Source organism: Orycteropus afer, unplaced genomic scaffold (assembly GCF_000298275.1).
Source record: "Orycteropus afer afer isolate SDZICR_OR568_19922 unplaced genomic scaffold, OryAfe1.0 scaffold00408, whole genome shotgun sequence".
Classification (NCBI taxonomy): domain Eukaryota; kingdom Metazoa; phylum Chordata; class Mammalia; order Tubulidentata; family Orycteropodidae; genus Orycteropus; species Orycteropus afer.
Genome location: NW_006921995.1, coordinates 2,114,565 through 2,129,689, shown reverse-complemented (window position 1 = coordinate 2,129,689; position 15,125 = coordinate 2,114,565).

The following is a 15,125-nucleotide window of genomic DNA, read 5'->3' as shown; positions in this document are numbered from 1 at the left end:
CATATCTCAAGATGGTAATTTTTGATCATCATCAGTATATGCTTTAAGTCATCTTCACTTTCAGCAAGCAAGGTTATATCATCTATATATTGTACATTATAAAGGAGTCTTCCTCCAAGACATAGGAGGACTCTTCCTCCAATAATACTATTCAAATCCATACATCATCCTAATGAGGAAGGTATTATTTTTGTTGTTGTTATGTGCTGTCCTGCCAATTCCAAGTTATAGCAACCCAGTAGGACAGAATAGGACTGCCAAATAAGGTTTCCTCTTCCGAAATGTTTATGAGAGCAGATTGAGAGGTCTTTGTTCCCATGAAGTCACTGGTGGGTTCTCACTGCTGACCTTCTGGTTAGCACCCAAGCACTTAATCATTTTTGTTGTTGTTGCTGTTAGATGACATCAAGTTGTCTCTAACTCATAGAGACCCTATGCATAGCAGAACAAAACAATGCCTGATCCTGTGCCAGCTGCACAATCCCTGCTATACCTGAGCTGATTGTTGCAGCCACTGTGTCAATCCATCTAATTGAGGGCCTTCCCCTTCTTCATTGGACCTCCACTTTACTAAGCATGATATCCTTCTCCAGGGAATGGTTCCTCTGACAATATGACCAAAGTAAGTCATTCTCAAATTACAAGGAACATTCCAGCTTCACTTCCTCCTGGACAGATTTCTTAGTCTTTTTAGAAGACCACAGTATTCTTAGAATTCTTCTCCAACACCACAACTCAAAAGCATCAAATCTTCTTCAGTCTTCCTTATTCATTGTTCAGCTCTCACATGCATCAGAGGTGATTGAAAATACTATGGGTTGGGTTAGGCGCACCTTAGTCTTCAAGCAGACATCTTTGCTCTTTAGCACTCCAAAGAGGTCTTTTGCAGCAGATTTGCTCAATGCAATACATTGTCTGATGTCTTGACTACTGTTTCCATTGGTATGGATTGTAGAACCAAGTAATATGAAGTCCTTGACAATTTCAATCTTTTCTCCATCCACTGTGAAGCTCTTTATTGGACCAGTTGTGAGGATTTTTGTTTTCTTTATATTGAGTGTAATCCATACTGCAGACTGTAGTCTTTAATCTTCATCAATAAGTGCTTTAAGTCATCCTCACTTTCATCAAGCAAAGTTGTGTCATCTATGTATTGCAGATTGTTAATTAATCTTCCTCCAATCCCGATGACACATTCTTCTTCATATAATCCAGTTTCTCTCATTATTTGCTCAGCATTCAAGTTGAATACGTATGGTGAAATCATACAATCTTGACACACTCCCTTCTTGATTTTGAACCATGCACTATCCCCTTGTTCTGTGTGAACAATAGCCTCCTGGTCTACGTACAGGTTCCTCATGAGTACAATCATGTATTCTGGAATTCCTGTTCTTCTCGATGTTATCCATAATTTGTTATGGTCCACAAAATCAAATGCTTCTGCATAGTCAATAAAACACGAGTAAACATCTTTCTGGTATTCTTTGCTTTCAGCCAAGATCCACTTGACATCAGCGAAGATATCCCTTGTTCCATGTCCTCTTCTGAATCCAGCTTGCATTTCTGGAAGTACCCTCTCAATATACTGCTGCAACCATTTCTAAATTATCTTCAGTAAGATTTTACTTGCATGTGATATTACAATTTCTACATTCTGGGGGATCACCTTTCTTTGGAATGGGTACAAATATGGATCTTTTCCAGTCAGTTGGCCAGGTAGCTGTCTTCCAATTCTCTTGGCACAGCCAAGTGAGTGCCTCCAGGTGGCATCCATTTGCTGAATCATCTCAATGGGTATTCAGTCAATTCCTGGAGCCTTGTCCTTCACCAATTCCTTTGGTGCAGCTTTGACTTCTTCCTTCAGTCTCATTGGTTTTTTATCAAATGCCAGCTCCTGAAATGGATGAACACTGGGCCAATTCTTTTTGGTACATGATTCTGTGTATTCCTTCCATTTTCTTTTGATGTTTCTTGTATCATTCAATATTTTGCCCATAGAAACTTTCAATATTGCAACTCAGAGCTTAAATTTCTTCCTCAGGATTTTCAGCTTGAGAAATGTTGAGCGTATTCTTCTCTTTTGGTTTTCTGACTCCAGGTCTTTGCATATTTCATTTTAGTAATTGGTTTTGACTGCTCAAACTGCTCTTTGAAATATTCTGTTCAGCTCTTTCATCTTGTCATTTCTTCCATTTGCTTTAGCTACTCTCCATTCAAAGACAAGTTTCAGAGTCTCTTCTGACATTCATTTTGTTCTTCTCTTCTTTTCTCGTCTTTTTAGTGACATCTTGTTTTCTTCATGGATGATGTTCTTGATGTTATCCCACAATTCTTCTGGTTTTCAGTCATTGGTGTTCAACGCATCAGATCGATTCTTTAAATGGTCTCTAAATTCAGGAGGAATATTATCAAGGTCACATTTTGGCTCTTGTGGACTTGTTTTAATTGTCTTCAACTTCAACTTCAACTTGCATATGTTGCTGGTCTATTCCACAATCAGCTCCTGGCCTTGTTTTATCTGAAGATATTGAACTTCTCCATTGCCTCTTTCCAAAAATATAGTCAATTTGATTCTTGTGTGTTCCATCTGGTGAATTCCACATGTTTAGCTGTCACTTATGTTGTTGAAAAAAAGCATTTGCAATGAATGAGTCATTGGTCTTGAAACATTCTATCATGTGATCTCCAGCACTATTTCTATCACCAAAGCCATATTTTCCAACTACCAGTAACTCTTCTTTATTTCCAACATTTGCATTCCAGTCACCAGTGATAATCAATGAATCTGGATTGCAAGTTCAGTCAATTTCATACTGCAGAAGTTAGTAGAAATCTTCAATTTCCTCATCTTGGCTTTGGTGATTGGTGCATAAATTTGAGTAATAGTAGTATTAACTGGTCTTCTTTGTAGGCATATGGATATTATCCTGTCACTGACAGTGTTGCACTTCAGGAAAGATCTTTAAACACTCTTTGTGACAATGAATGCCACAACACTCCTCTTCAATTTGTCATTCCCAGCATAGTAGATCATATGGTTATCTGCTTCAAAATGGCAAAAACCAGTCCATTTCAGCTCACTGATGCCTAGGATCTTGATCTTTATGCATCCATTTCATTTTTTACAATATCCAATTTTCCTACATTCATACTTTGTACATCCCATGTTCCAACTACTAATGGATGTTTGCATCTATTTCTACCCACTTTCAATCATGCCCCATCAGCCAGTGGAGGTCCTGAAAGCTTTACTCTACCATATCGTTAAAGTCATCTCTACTCTGAGGAGTCAGCTCTTCCTCAGTCTTATTTGAGTACCTTCTGACCTGATGGACTCATCTTCCAGCACTATATCAGAAAATGTTTCAGGGCTATTCATAAAATTTTCCAGTAATACATCAGACAGTGTTTCACTGCTGTTCATAAGGTTCTCAGTGGCCAATTGTGTGAGAAGTAGATGGCCTTTTCCTTCCTCTGAGTCTGTGTTAACCTGGAAGCTCCACTGAAACCTGTCCACTGTGGGTAAACCAGTTGGCATTTTGCAACACCAGTGGCATAGCCTCCAGCCTCAGAGCAACATAGAAGACACCACAGGACAACAAACTGACAGACAAGTTTGTCTCCCTTAATTGTTCCTAATCTCTCTGCCCCTGCCTACCTCAGGCACCAACCTTAAAATAGAGCTCTCCCCAAGCAAAAAGCAATGCTGAGCCCCAGGATCACCTACCTTGGGGCTCGATTAAGTCATTAAGTAATTACTTAGTCATTACTACCCCCTATTTTACAGATAAGGAAACTAAGACTTGCAGAGATAAATTAATAGGCCAATTTTAAGTAGTTAAAAGAAAATTTGAAATCAAAATTTTAAGTCCAGTTCATAAGTTGATAAGTTTTCTTTTTTAAATTTAAATTTTAAAAGCAGTGATCTAGAATAACCTTTTATAGATGAGAAAATACTCTGAGAGAGAGATGGTAACCTACCTGAGTCATGCAGAATATTTTGGATTCAAAATTATAACATAGGTTCCAATTTTTCATTACAATGTCCTTTCCATTTTCCTATCTCCAACCCTGTTTATAATATAAATCCTGATATATGTTCATATTTTGTTAACTCCATCATATACCCTAGAAGTACATTTGTATTTTAAAAACCTCCTATCTTAAATCTGGCAAGATTGAATTAAAGTGACATGTTTGCATTATTAATAAATTTAAAAAAAAAAAAAAAGAGAGAGAGATACTTTTAGCAAAATTCCTTCTACAACAAGCAGAGGGAGTCTGGAAAAATAGCAGAGGCAGAGCACTCAAATCTCCCAAATACTCTTGTAAAAAACTTATACAGCAACTAGATAACATAATCAAAAACACATGGAAAATGTGTACAAAAAAAGTACATGACAACGTATCTCCATGAATTCCAAAATACCAGTGGATAGGGATAAATGACAACCACAAGAATTGTAACATATCACTTTTCTGCCTGGGAGAAAGTATTAGTAAGAATGAAGGTATCTGACAAGCTTGGGAATAAGAGCACTTTAAAATAACCAACAGATATTCATGGGAAACCACATGTGACAATTTAAAAATGATTGAAAATTACAAGAGTTTTATGCAACCCAATAATAGCAAATGAGGGCAAGTGGACTATGGTAATGTATGAAGGACTGGGGCAGATTGTGCTGTATGAATTCTTGAAATCAATGACCAATGCACCCTTCTAGCAAAAGGAAAAATAGAGATAAATGAATAGAAGTCCAGGTAAATACAGGGGAAGAACAGAGCCAGAAAGTCTCAGGAAGTGAGACACCACACTTTAGAGCACTTTTAGGAAAACAACAAAAGGGAAAAAAGTCTGTGAAGTTAAAGAAGTTACCCTAAACCAGAATTTCTTAAAATTCAAGAAAAATAACTTTACATAAAAATGGGCAATATAAAAATATCAATATCAAATCCCATACAAAGTTATTAAAATAAAAAAAAATGAAGATAGGAATAACACTTCTTTAGACAATGAAGATGATGAAGGAAATGTTTTATTTCTTTCTGTTATACATAAGATCATGATGAATCAGAACCACTTTAATGGCAAATAGCAAAAATATGCAATGACTGCACAGCAGAAATTTGAGCTCACAAACCATATGAAGAGTGTAACATGTTATTTCAAAGAAAGCTAAAAATAATAAAGTAATACAAAATATGAAAGAAAATATAAATTTAGAATTAGAAAAACTTCTAATTGAGACAAGAGAAATGAGGAAATAATTAAAAATAATAGGAAAAAATATTTTAGAAATGAAAATTAATAAAAAGAATATAAGAAGAAGTTAATATAGTATATAAAACTTAAGAGAAATTACTACTACACATCTGTCAATTTATAGTACTGTGGTGCTTGGCATTTTATTGTGATGCTGGAAGTTTTCCCACTGGTAATTCAAATACCAGCAGGGTCACCCATGACAGCTTTCAGTAGCTCTTCCAGACTAAGAAAGATTAAATAGAAAGGCCTGGAAATCTACTTCCAGAAATTATACAATAAAAAGCTTGTGGATTATAAGAGAATGCTTACTCACTCGCTTTGACACAGCATCAGGAGGGAACAATTGGTGGAGGAAGACATTTTGTTTGGTGAGGAAGCAAGGCTGAAGGAGACCCTCAGTGAGATGGATAAGCACAATAGCCACAATAATACACTCAAACATGCTGGCAAGAATGAGGCTGTTGCAGAACCAGGCAACACTTTATTCTGTTGTACATAAGATTGCCATGAGTTGGAGTCAACTTGACAGCAGCTATCCATCTATCTAAGATACACTAAAAGTTAAATAGAAATTTTTCTTTTTTTTTTAAATCAAGCTTTAGAAAAAAAGCTTTAGAAAGTATTTTAAAATTAACAAATATTGCAGACTGGCAAAGAAGAATCAATATATGGATAATAGGAGACACAGAATAAGAAAATAAAGCAAGGGAACAAAACAAATAGTAAGATAATTCAATGAAATTTCCCTGAAATAAAACAAAAGATTCAAAATTACATATTAAAAAATATTTTGCATATTTAATGTATATCAGCTCAGAATGCCCAACTCCCAGATATATTTAAAAAATTGTCTTGTCTTTAAAGGAAAAAAGAAAGAGAGAAAATGACTTAAAAGGAAAAGAAAATTAGATTATCATCAAAATTTTCCATACCAACACTTTCCAAACCAAAAACCAAACGCACTGCAATGGAGTTGGTTCCAACTCATAGTGATCCCTCCTTGGGTTTCCAAGGCACTGTCACTACGGAAGTAGATTGCCCAACCTTCCTTCTGAGGAATGGCTGGTGGGTTTGAACGTCAGCCTTCTGGTTAGCCCTCAAATGCTGCAGGCAATACACCACCAGACACATTTAAGATAACTAAGAGTAGAAACACAAGCTAAAGATTTTACACCTAGCAAAATGACTTTCAAGAATACAGGACGTTACAAGTCAAGATTAACTGACAGCAAATAGATTCCCCTCAAGAATCTAGCCAGTGGAAAACTATATTTCACCCATTATATACAATGAATGTGTAAGATTTTGCTTTTCTTTTAAAAAAATAGCTATTTATTAATTTCTTAGTGAAAATATACACAATAAGATTTTACTTTTAAAGTAAAATCTGCTACTTTTAAAGCTTGAAAATTACTGCTAGAGAGAATGAGAAATGTCAAGCTAATATGCAATGCTAAAAAATGCTAAAAATATATTAGAACTAGGCATACACTATTTTACCCAAAATTATAAAATAATACACATTCAAAACTTACACAATACAAAAAAAAAATATTGAAGAAATATATACTTAAAGAAAAAGAGAGAGAGAGACACCAGACAAAGCTGAATACAGTGAAAACTGTTAGAGCTACAATTCAATGGTACTGCCTTGTTTTTCCAGGTCTCACAAGAGTTCTACCTTTGATAAGGTGTGGCTTTACCACTTTACTATTGTTCATTTTAGTAGAATATATTTCAATTTTCCTTCTCTGACAAGTTTCTGCCTTACACAGGTTGTAGCTTTCACAGATTTTACTGTATTATCAACCAGCAAGAATTCAAGAAATATTTTTTGCAGAACTATTCCTTACTATTCTACAAGAAAACCACCTTCACACATCCAGAATGACTAGAGAAGTGTCTACATAAGGACTAAGAGTGAACATTGAATATATATTTGTAACATTTATACTAAATGAAGGATTAAAGGAAGAGATCTGGGTATGTAGCGTTATTGTGATAGTTAGGGTTGTGGTCAACTTGGCTGGGCCACAGTTTTGAGTGGTTTAACAGGTAGGTGTAGTTATTCCCATGATGAGATTATAATCAACTTAATGTTGAAATCTGTTGTGAGCACATAATCAGTTGAAGGGGAGTTGCCTTTGGGGTGTGGCCTGCTTCCAGTATATCTGGTGAAGCTTTGAGAAAGGTTTGTAGCTTTTTGTCACATCCGGATCCTACATTTAGCTGAGTCTTCACCTCCAATTTCTGGACTTGAACCAGTGGCCTGCTGTGTTGCTTGCCAGTCTTGGAATTGTTCCTGGACCTGAGCCAATGGCCTGCCATGTTGCCTACTGATCTTGGTATTGTGCCATTTTACCTGCTGACCTTGGGTTTGTCAACCTCAACCAGCCAGCAGTTGCCTGAGTTAGGTGACATCTCTAGATCCAGCGGGCCTAGAATAAGAGGCAGAGCTGAAGCACAAGGCTGGCCTTTACCCAGCCTCTAGAGTTGGCACTCTGAATTTGGATTTCTAGCATCCTAAACTGTAAGACATCTAATTATTCCTGTTTGTTAAAGCCATCCATTTGTGATATTTCTGCTATAGCAGCACCAGAGAACCAAGACAATTTTATGCTTTGACAATGTAGATACCAGACTTTTTTTTTTTTTAAATGAGAGAGAAACTGGAGAGAAGAAATGTAAAAAAAAATTAACTAATAATATTCACAATGATGATATAATTGCTGTGTTAAGGAAATTATGTGTTTGATGTGGATTGAAAATAATGAAAATTTATATAATTAAAATCTAATTCTATTGTCCTCTATATCCTTGAGAACTAGCTTTTGCAGTGTGGAAGAAAGGCAATATAGATGTAATATAAAACACACTGAGTAAAAATCTTATACTCCTAAATTTGAATAGGAAATATCACTGTAAATTCATTGAGATATTTTAGCTTCATAGTTTTGACGCATGCTAGAGTATGGATAGATCTTGAAGATATTATTCTGAGTGAAATAAGCCAGTCTCAAAAGAAAAACTATTATATGACCTCATTTACATAAAAGACAAGAAAAGGCAAATGTATAGACTTCATGAGTTGTTACCAGAGGCAGGAGGGAGGGGGAACAAGGGGGATTAACAGAGTGGAAATATCACACTGATTAAGCGTAAGGTTGCACAACCAGTTTATTATAATTGCTATCAATAACTTGTGCACCTGTAAAAATTTAAATTGGCAAAAACTGTGTAATAGATATATTTATAAGCACAGCAACAACAACAAAAATAGCTGCTGAGGCCTGCTTATGTACAACTAAACAACTCATGGGTTTTTGTTCCTTAGTTTGGAGGTTTAGGGTCATGATTTCATGGGACACCTCAATTAATTGGCCTAATTACATGTTTAGTGCTCCTATTCTACCTCCTAGGGAGTTGCATAGTGACTGGGATCTTAAAAGTTTGTGAGTAGCCATCCAAGTCATAACACTTGGCTTCCATTCACCTAGAGCAACAGAAGTAACAGGAGAGTCAGGAACAGGATAATAAGAAATGTGCCCATCACTTGTCTGTCAGTTTGTCTTACTGTAGTGACATGTATGCTGCTGTGAAGCTGGAGGCTATGCCAGCAGTATTTCAAATACCAGCAGGGTCACCCATCACAGGCAAGTTTCAGGGGAGCATCTAGACCAAGATATATTGGGAAGAAGGATGGAGCCATCCACTTCTGAAAAAACTGGTCTGTGAAAACCTTATGAATAGGAGTGAAACACTGTCTGATATATTACTGGAAAGTTTTATGAATAGCAGTGAAACATTGTCTGATACAGTGACAGAAGATGAGTTCCTCAGGTTAGAAAGCACTCAAAATATGACTAATGAAGAGCTGCCTCAAAGTAGAGTCAACCTCAGTGATGTGGATCAAGTAAAGATTTTGGGATCATCATTGGCTGATGGAGCATTGCTCAAAAGGAGAAGAAACACTAGCAAATATTCATTAATAATCGGACCATGGAATGTACAAAGTATGAATCTAGTAAAACTGGAAGTTGTCAAAAATGAAATGGAACACAAAATATCTATATCCAATGTATTAGTGAGCTGAAGTGGATTTGTATTGACTTTTTTGAATCAGATAATTATATGATCTATGATGCTAGGAATGACAAATCGAAGAGGAATGGTGTTACATTCATCATCAAAAAGAACATTTCAAGAGCTATCCTGAAGCACAATGCTGTCACTGATAGGATAATATCCATACACATACAAAGAAGATCAGTTAATATTAATATTATTCAAATATATGCAAAAATGACTAAAACTAAAGATGAAGAAATTGAAAACTTTAATCATCTTTCACAGTCCAAAATTGACCGAACACACAATCATTACTGGTGATAATTACTGGTGATCGGAATGTGGAAGTTGAAAACAAAGAAGAGGCTTTGTTGATGTTGTTATTGTTAGATGCCATCAAGTTGACTCCAACTCATAGTGAGTGACTCTATACAACAGAAGGAAAAATTGCCTGGTCCTGTGCCAGCCTCAAGATCCTCACTATACCTGAGCCCATTGTTACAGCCACTGTGTTAATCCATCTCATTGAGGGCTTCCCCTCTTTCACTGACCCTCCACTTTACTAAGCATGATATCATTCACCAGGGAATGACCCCTTCTGATAACATGACCAAAACAGTCTGCCCATTCTTGCTTCCAAGGAGCATTCCAGCTGCACTTCTTCAAGTCAGGTTTCTTCATTCTTCCGGCAGTCCGTGGTACTTTCAGTATTCTTTACAAACATCACAACTCAAAAACATCAACTCTTCTTTGGTCTTCCTTATTCATTGTCCAGCTTTCACATGCATATGAGGAGATTGGAAACATCGTGGCTTGGGTTAGGTGCACCTTAGTCTTCAAAGGGACATCTTTGCTCCTCAGCACTTTAAAGAGTTCATTTGCAGCAGATTTGCTCAATGCTGTATGTTGTCTGACTTCTTGACTGCTGTTCCATTGCTGTTGATTGTGGGACCAAACAATATGAAATCCTTGACAACTTCAATCTTTTCTCCATTTATTGTGATGCTACTTATTGGCCCAGTTGTGAGGATTTTCATTTTCTTTATGTTGAGATGTAATCCATACTAAAGACTGTAGTCTTTAATCTTCATCAGTTAGTACATCATGTCATCTTCACTTAGAGCAATCAAGTTTGTGTCATCTGCATATTGTAGATTGTTAATGAGTCTTCCTGCAATCCTGATGCCATGTCCTCCTTCATACAGTCCAGCTTCTCATATTATTTGCTCAGCATACAGATTGAATAAGTATGGTGAAAAGAAACAACTCTAATGAACTTCTTTCCTGATTTTAAACCATGCAGTATCCCCTTGTTCTGTTTGAACGACAGCATCCTGGTCCATGTACAGGTTCCTGATGAGCACAATTAAGGGTTTTGGAATTTCCAGTCTTCTCAGTGTTATCCATAATTTGTTATGACCCACACAATCAAATGTTCTTGCATAGTCAATAAAACACAAGTAAACATCTTTCTGGTATTCTTTGTTTCCAGCTAAGATCCATCTGCCATCAAAAATGATATCCCTCATTTCATGTCCTCTTCTGAATGCAACTTGCATTTAAAGAAGTTCCCTGTCAATATACTACTGCAACCATTTTTGAATTATCTTCAGCAAGACTTCCCTTGTGTGTGATATTAATGATATTGTGCAATAATTTCCACATTCTGTGGAATCACTTTCTTTGTAATGGGTACAAATATGGATCACTTCCAGCAGTTAGCCAGGTAGCTGTCTTCCAAATTTCTTGTCATAGACGAGTAAGTGCTTCCAGTACAGCATGCATTTGTTGAAACATCTCCATAGGTTTCCTATCAATCCTCGAGCTTTGTTTTTCACCAATTCCTTCAGTGCAGCTTTGACTTCTTCCTTCAATACCATTGGTTCTTGATCATATACCACCTTCTGAAATGGAAGAATATTGACCAATTCTTTCTGGTACATTGACTCTGTGTATTCCTTCCATGTTCTTTTGATGTTTCCTTCATCGTTCAATATTTTGCCTATAGAATCTTTCAATATTGCAACTTGAGGCTTGAATTTTTTCTTCAGTTCTTTCAACTTGAGGGCTACTGAGTGTGTTCTTCTCTATGGATTTTCTAACTCCAGGTCTTTGCCCATTTCATTACAATAATTGACTTTGTCTTCACGAGCTGCTCTTTGAAACCTACTGTTCAGCTCATTTATCCTGTTGATTTTTCCATTTGCTTTAGCTACTCTCCATTCAAGGGCAGGTTTCAGAGTCTCCTCCATTTTGGTCTTTTCTTCCTTTCCTGTCTTTTTAATGACCTTTTGCTTTCTTCATGGATGATGTTCTTGATGCCATCCCACAGATCCTCCAGTTTTTGGTCACTGGTGTTCAATGCATCAAATCTATTCTTTTGATGGTACCTAAAGTCAGCTGGATATAGTCAAGGTCACAATTTGGCTCTTGTAGACTTGTTTTAAGTTTCTTCAGCTTCAGCTTCAACTTGCATATAAGTGATCAATGTTCTGTCTCACAGTCAGCTCCTGGTGATGTTTTGGCTGAAGATATTGAGCTGCTCCATTGTCTCTTTCCACAGATGTGGTCAATCTGATTCCTGTGTATTCCATCCTGTAAAGTCCAAATGCATAGCCACTGTTTATGTTGATGAAAAAAGCTATTTGCAATGAATAAGTCATTCATCTTGAAAAATTCTATAATGCAATCTCCAGTGTTATTTCTATCACCAATGCCATTCTTTCCAACTACAGGTGATTCTTCTTTGTTTCCAACTTTTGGATTCCAATAACCAGTGATAATCAACACAGCTTGATTGCATGTTTGGTCAATTTCAGACTGCAAAAGTTGGTAAATCTTCAATTTCCTTGTCTTTGGCTTTAGTGATTAGTGCATAAATTTGAATAATAGAAGTATTAACTAGTCTTCCTTGTAGGTGTATGGATATTATCCTGTCACTGACTGCACTGTACTTCAGGATAGATCTTGAGACATTCCTGAATCATCAATCCTCTTTAATTTGTCATTCCTGGCATAGTATACCACATGGTTGTCTCATTTAAAATGGTCAAAACCAGTCCATTTCAGCTCACTAATGCCTAGGATATCAGTCTTTATGCATTCTACTTCATTTTTGGCAACTTCAAATTTTCCTAGATTTCCATACTTCATACATTCCATGTCCCTATTATTAATGAATGTTTGCTGTTGTTTCTTCCCATTTTGAGGTGTGCCACATCAGCAAATGGATGTTCTGAAAGCTTTACTCTATCCACATCATTAAAGTTGACTCCATTTTGAAGAGATAGCTCTTCCCCAGTCATATTTTGAGTGCCTTCTGACCTAAGGGGTTCATCTTCCAGCACTATATCAGTGTTTCACTGCTATTCATAAATTTTTCACTGGCCAATTCTTTGAAAATTGGATGGCCCCTTCTTTCTTCCAAATCTGTCTCAGTCTGGAAGCTCTGCTAAAACCTGTCCACTATGGATGACCCTGTAGGTATTTGAAATTCTGGTGACATAGCCTCCAGCCTAACAGCAACATGCAACCACTACAGTACGACAAACTGACAGACATGTGGTGGAGAAGAAGCTTTGTAGTAGAAACATATGGCCTTAGACATAGAAATGATGCTAGAAATCTCATGATAGAATTTTGCAAGACCAATAATTTATTCACTGCGAATACCTTTTGCCAGCAACATAAATGGCAGCTATACATATGGACTTCACTAGATGGAATACACAAAAGTCAAATTTTGTGGAAAGAGGCGATGGAGAAATTCAATTTTTCCAGCCAAAATAAGACAAGAACTTACTGTAGAACAGACCATCAATTGCTCATATGCAAGTTCAAGTTGAAGCTGAAGAAAATTAAAACATACAGTGCCAAAACATGACCTTGATTATATCTCACCTGAATTTAGACACCATATGAAGAACAGATTTAACACATTGAACACAATAAATGAAAATTAGATGATTTGTGGGATGACATCAAAAATATCATACATGGAGAAAGCAAATGGCCATTAAAAAGACAGGAAGGGTAGAAAAGACCACAATGGATGTCAGAAGAGACTCAGAAACTTGATCTTGAATGGAGAGGAGCTAAAGCGAATGGAAGAAATTATAAAACGAAAGAGGTAAACAGAAGATTTCAAAGAGCAGCTTGAGAAGACAAAATAAAATATTATAATGAAATGTCCAAAGAGCTGGAGTTAGAAAACCAAAAGAGGAGAATACACTCAGCATTTCTCAAGTGAAAGAACTGAAGAAAAAATTTGAGCTTTGAGATGCAATATTAAAGGATTCTGTGGGCAAAATATTGAATGATGTGGGAAGTACCATAGGAAGATGGAAAGAATACAGAAAATCATTGTTGCAAAAAGAATTGATCAATGCTCAACTATTTCAGGAGGTACCATATGGTCAAGAACCAATGGTATTGAAAGAACTCCAAGCTGAACTGAAGGAACTGGCAAAAAACAAGGCTCCAGGAATTGATGGAATACCCAATGAGATATTCCAACAAACGGATGTAGTGTTGAAAGCATTACTCATCTATGCCAAGAAATTTTGAAGACAGTGAGCTGGTAAGCTGATTGGAAGGGTTCCATATTTAACCTCATTCCAAAGAAAGGTGATCCAACAGAATGTAGAAAATTATCAAACAATATCACTAATGTCACTCACAAGTAAAATTTTCCTAAGTATAATTCAGCAATGGTTGCAGCAATATATTGACAGAAAACTGCCAGAAATTCAAGCTGGATTCAGAAGAGGACATGGAACAAGGGATATCATTGCTGATGTCACATGGATCTTGGTTAAAAGCAAAGAATAGCAGAAAGATGTTCATCTGTGTTTTATTGACTACACAAAAGCATTTGTGTGGATCATAACAAATTATGGATAACATTGAGATGAATGAGAATTCTAGAACAGTTAATTGTGCTCATGAGAAACCTGTACATAGAACAAGATCTATTATTCAAACAGAACAAGGGGATACTGCATGGTTTTAAATCAGGATAGTTGTATGTCAGGGTTGTATCCTTTCATCATACTTATTCAACCTGTGTGCTGAGCAAGTTATCCGAGAAGCTGGACTATATGAAGAAGAAAGAGGCATCAGAATTGAAGGAAAGACTCTTTAACAAAATAACTAATGTGAAGATGGCATAGCCTCCTTGCTGAAAATGTAGATGATTTGAAGCACTTACTGATGAAGATCAAAGACTACAGTCTTCTGTGTGGATTAAAGCTCAACATAAATGTTTTTGCAAAACAAAGATCCTCACAACTCAACCAATGAAAAACACAGTAAATGGAGAAAAGATTGAAGTTGTTGGGGATTTCATACTACTTGGATCCACAATCAACACCCATGGAAGCTGTTGTTGCTGTTATGTGCCACCGAGTTGGCTATGACTCATAATGACCCTATGTACATCAGATCAAAACACTGCATGTTCATGCACCATCCTCACAATCCTCCAAATACTTGAGCCCATCATTGCTGCCACTGCATCAATACATCTCATTGAAGATCTTCCCCTTTTTCACTTATGCTTCACTTTACCAAGATGATATCCTTCTCCAGGGAATAGTGCCTTCTGACAACATGATCAAAGCAGGTGAGACGAAATCTGACCATTGTTGCCTCCAACTAGCATTCTGGCTGCACTTCTTCTTTTTTATTTATTTTTTTTTTAATTGTGATTTGGGTGAAGATTTACAGAGCAAATTCACTTTCCATATAGCAGTTTACATATACTTTGTCTCATGACATTGACCAC